The sequence below is a fragment of the Platichthys flesus genome, unplaced genomic scaffold (assembly GCF_949316205.1).
Source record: "Platichthys flesus unplaced genomic scaffold, fPlaFle2.1 scaffold_107, whole genome shotgun sequence".
Classification (NCBI taxonomy): Eukaryota; Metazoa; Chordata; class Actinopteri; order Pleuronectiformes; family Pleuronectidae; genus Platichthys; species Platichthys flesus.
Window position 1 is genome coordinate 7,573 of NW_026910066.1, and position 5,611 is coordinate 13,183.

The window sequence follows — 5,611 nt, forward strand, 5'->3', positions numbered from 1 at the left end:
TTTTTTTATATACTTTTTTATTTTTCATTTTTTCCCTCCAAAACCCCCCCCCCCCCCCCCCCTTTTTTTTTTTTTGGACTATATTTAAAAATAACCATCTGGAGACCTCCCTCTCGTCCTTCTCTGTACTGAGACTTTTTTTCGGAGTTCCCTTCTTTTGTTAGGTTACCCACCTGGCTACAGGACATCAACAACACCTGGACCACTGCCTGTAACGCCGCCCCAGCTACAACTACGGGTGCCCAGGACCAAACAGTCAGCAGTAAACTACGGGACCTAAGGGACTTCCACCTACACCACCAGGGAGACCCACGTGGCAACAGGACACCTTAGACGCTTGAACCTCGCCCTACTGGACCACGGCCCAAACAACATCCCAGCTCCAGCTGGTTGAAGCCCAGGCTTAAGCCATCAAACCATCTACGGGACCAAGGAGACCTCCACCTACTAAACACCAGGGTAAGAGCCCCCTCCAGTGATTTTCCAAAATGTTTTTTAACAGAGTGAAGCCCGTACCTTTGAGTAGTCTAGGACATAGGCCACAGCTCACACATACACACACAAACACATCCCCACAACCCCTGATGTCTGTAGGCACGCACTCAGCATCATTATGCAAACATGGCAATCCACACAGGATAACAGCCATGGACACAGCACCCACATACACATTACATCAGGCACCAGACCCGGCAACCCGAACGGCGTCAAAACAAATTTTCCGCCTAATACAAGCAGTACACCATAAACAAGTAACAGATTATGCAATCACTAGCAACACTTTCCCACCCGGGATGATGCGTCAAGTAAACAGACTAACTGACTTCATCAAACCGGCCACACCATCAGACACCACACGTCATAAGGTGAAAAACAACACAGACAATTGGATGAGAGCAAACATGGTTATATTACAGGAACATTACACAAATACAATACACACCCTCGGCCATACACCACACAACCCCATAGCTCTTCAAATAGCTTCTGGTTGGGCTAGAAAACGATATGGCCAGAGACTCCGGCCGGATACCATAACAACAACAGAAGGTATTCTGAACAGGCATAGACAACACAACAACAGCAATAACAATAACAAACCTTTTATCAAAACCAAGACCAGGTTGGAGGGCTCCCTCTCCACCATCCCGGAACTATTGGATGAAGTAGAGTTTCCACCACTACCAGTCAGCAGTAAGTTACCCCCTACATTTCAACCCCATTTAATTCCACAGGCCCGGACACCACTCCTCCCCACCCCCACCCAGTGCCAGACAACACTGGATGGGCTACAACCTCAACCCCAGCGACTCAGACAGGACCGCCCATATCAGACCAACAGACAGAAGACATTCTTGTTACCCCAAACCAGGCCCCCCCTAAAACCGACACCGCCTGACCAACCCATACCCAAACCACGACTAAGACTATTGAATGGTTTACCGACCCACCCAACCTACATGACTTCCAGACTAACCCCTCTAGACCAAAACAACTCCATCCCTCCCACAGTGAGGGCTAAGAAAATAGTCTCCTGGGGACCCGAACCGGCCTCCCAGGAGGCAGGACGGAGCATAAAGCTAAACCCCAGACTCTCCCCCATCTTACCGACAGTGACTAGACGGGACTCCATAGCGACACGACTACCTCCTAGCTCCAGTACCTCCGACACGCCGACTACCGTTACAAAACGGTCACAACAAGTACAAGCCCAAATTCATCAATTACCGGACACACAAAACAATACCCTAGAATTTCAATCCATATCATTAAACACACAGAATTACTCAAATACCTCCACAATTAACCATGACACTATTTCCTCTTCCCCTTCCACACCCACAGGTGTTGCTGATCCCCGAATTGGCACAATGGAACAGCGAGGAGCCCCGGTAACCACAACGGGAGGGTCACCAAACATGATGAGCGGGCAATTAAAGGCTAACAATGCCATTGAAACCACATCTGAGACCTCCCTACCACTCCTCCTCGGAAGTCCATCTCCCACTGGTGCCATTCGGGGATCCAGCACACCTCCACTCCCCGACGATAGCCCCGCAGGACCCTCCTCCACTTCCTCCCCATTCAGCTTACCACTACACATCTCGACACCAGGTAATTACCACCCTACATCACACATTGCTCGACACACCCGGAAACTCCAGGACTGGTCTTTCAAATGCCACAGACCAGTCCTGGTTTTAGGGGATTCAAATATCAATCGAATCCCCCCCCACAACAACCCAGACTTACAATTAGACAGCTACCCGGGGGCTAACATGTACCACTTTTTAAAGATATGTGAAAAAACGGTACCCAACCCCAACACAAAAATAGTGGTCCTCTCCATTGGGATCAATAATAAGGACCAGGACCCCAGGCAGACTTCCTGCAAACAGTTAAAATCTCTATACAAACAGGCCCAACTTGCCTTCCCTAATGCCGACATCTACTTCCCTATCATAAACTTCTCAGACAACCTCAGCGTTAAACAACAGTACAATTTAAAATACATCAACAACACAATAGCCACATACTTCCCATTTTTAGCAGAGATCCCTCACGACACATTTTTAACAGAAAAGGACAACATCCATTGGAAGCCGGCTACCGCGCAACTCATTTTCGATTACTGGCTCAAACAGTTAAATTTATAGTAAGACCCAAACCCAAACCGGGCACAAACGCCACCCCTAACCCTAACCCTAACCCTAAACCTTCTAATCCCAACCCTAACCCTAACCCTAACCCTAACCTTAACCCCAACCCCAACCCTAATCCTAACCCTAACCCTAACCCTCCAAACCCTATGCCCCATACTGACCCTGCAGTCGACTTGGGGTGGAGCTCTACAGCAAACATACTTAACTTATCCACACTATTTACTCCAACTTCAGATCAGATCCGGTTATTGGAAAGGGGTCTTTCATTCATCCCACGCCCATTACAGTTTGACTGGGAGGAATTTCATAGGGATTTACACCAATACAACAGAAGGTTAAAGATCATCAGTTATTTCTATAATAAACCGGACCACATTCAGACACCCTTCATTCACAGGTCTAATTGGGAACCCACCACGGCTCAATCACACACAGCCACAATAAACCTGGTGCAAAAGAACAAACAGGCCCTGCGTTATTACCGGCCCCCAGGGGACGTTGTTGACAACCTCTCGGGGCCTGAACGCAGGGCCTTAGAAGAACTTACCCAAAATCCTAATATTATCATTAAACCCGCGGACAAAGGTTCAAAAATAGTCATTATGGATAGACAGCAGTATTTACTGGAGGCAAACAGACAACTCTCAAACACCACACATTATAAACCCATTCCGTCAGACCTACAAAGTCAAACCCAACCACTCCTCCGTAGTATTATACAAACTTTATATGACAATAAAACCATTAACCACAAGCAAAAAATCTACCTGTTTGGCCCCGACCAACCCCGCCCCCGCCAGTTCTATCTATTACCCAAAATCCACAAGGAACCCCCATCATGGACCGTACCCTATGAGGTTCCTCCCGGCAGACCAATAGTCTCAGATTGCAATAGTACATCATACCATATCTCAGAATACATCGAACATTTCCTTGGACCCCTTTCCAATAAACACCCAAGTTACATCAAGGACACTTATCATTTTATAGATACCATCCGGCCCATGGTTGTTCCAAATCAGTCATACTTATTTACAATCGACATAGACAGTCTATACACAAATATCAATACACAAATCGGTATCAAGGCTATAATATCCAACTTCAATAACAACCCCGACAACAATAGACCGGACAAAGAAATTATTCAACTCCTTACCATCTGCCTCAACAATAACGACTTTTCATTCAATAACAAACAATTCCTGCAAATCCACGGAACGGCCATGGGTCAGCGATACGCCCCGTCATATGCAAACATTTACCTGAGCGAGTGGGAGCGAGAGGCATTGGCCAAGTGCACCCACAAACCCCTCACCTACCTCAGATTTCTAGATGACATTTTTGGAATATGGCAACATGACATTTCTTTATTTTCTGATTTCATTGACACATTGAATAGCCACCATCAGTCTATTAAAGTTAAGTACATCATAGATCCACTACAAGTTAATTTTTTAGATACAACTGTTTTTTTTGACCGGTCAAAAAACTTGTCATACTCACAACTACTTACCAAAGTTTACTTTAAAACAACAGACACACACGCCCTTCTCCATAAAACTAGCTATCATCCGAAACACACATTTAAAGGCATTATTAAATCTCAAATCATCCGTTTTCACAGAATATCATCCCGTTTAATAGACCTGCATTCTTCCATCTCCATTCTATTTTGTAGTCTCAGGTCTAGGGGCTACTCCAAACGCTTCCTCCGCCATATCAAGACCAGCACTTTGGCGTCTCTCGCTCCCACTCGCTCCATTCCCCGGATTGCTCCACCCCGTGTCCCGGTACCATTCATATCTACCTTCTCACATAGAATCAAAGGTTTACATAACATCATCAAACAGAACTTCATTCATACTCAAACCCTACAGCCGGCTTTCCAAAATCACGTCATCATATCAGCTTACAGGAAAAACAAAAACCTCCACAGTTTACTAATAAGGTCAAAATACTCTGATAACAAACCACCAACACAAACACAATACCACACACACTATAAAAACAGAAAATTTATTTCAAACCCTCACAGCAATACAGCATTCCCCACATTAGGTACATTTACACTCCACACCACCAACGTCATTTACATCATTACATGCACCACCTGCAATAAACATTATATCGGGGAAACAAAACACTCCATACTCACCCGATTAAAACAACACATATATAACATTGGGGAAGGCAAGTTAACCACCCCCCTCATTAACCATTTTCAGCTCCACTCCGTCAATAATCTTATAATCTCTGGTCTAGAATCAGAAGACCATTGGACCATTGGGCAGAGAAAGAGGACAGAAAAATTATGGATTTTTAAATTAGGTACAATCACGCCAACAGGCCTCAATGACAATTAAGTACACTCATAGGACACCCACCCGACAATCAGTTTAAATTTCCCTCTCATGTAGTCTTCCTTATCAACTCCCCCGTGTTTTCCCCCTTCCCCCTCCCCCCTTTTGTTTTTTTTCCCTCTACAACCAGCCGTGCTGCCTGGGTCCACTCAGGCCCCCCAAGGCACCACTTTAACACACATGCCTCGGGGGGAATCAAACTAGGATTCTCTGGGCCAGGGGCGTCATCTCTGCCACTACACCATTATTCATTTTACAATTTTGTTTCCATAAATCCCCATTTTTCATTAGTCTATGGTACTCCATTATTAAAATACCACCTTCCTAGATAAAATTAATCCCCAACCAGGTTTACTTAGTTTTTTAATTTAATTTTCCTCCATAAAATTTAGACAGAATGACGCCCAACAAATACTCCAACCCAGGCAGCAACCGTATTCATCCTTTCTCTGTCCCATGGTCCTTGCAGACGTGCTCTGCCTGGGGATCATACCCTGGTCCCCCGTTAGAGGGAGCGGAGCTCCTCCAACCGTGCCACCACTTTAAGATCAATAGGCCAGTGCAAATAAACCATACTCATGAACC

General features: G+C 45.5%; 1 long non-coding RNA gene across 1 annotated transcript; it reads left to right on the forward strand.

Annotated features, from left to right (window-relative positions):
- The first annotated feature begins 231 nt into the window (after positions 1-231).
- Positions 232-2,109, forward strand: LOC133950601 (uncharacterized). The gene is made up of 3 exons (XR_009920394.1): positions 232-459; positions 1,119-1,194; positions 1,846-2,109. It is a non-coding gene; the product is annotated as an uncharacterized LOC133950601 (long non-coding RNA).
- The last annotated feature ends 3,502 nt before the right edge of the window (positions 2,110-5,611 follow it).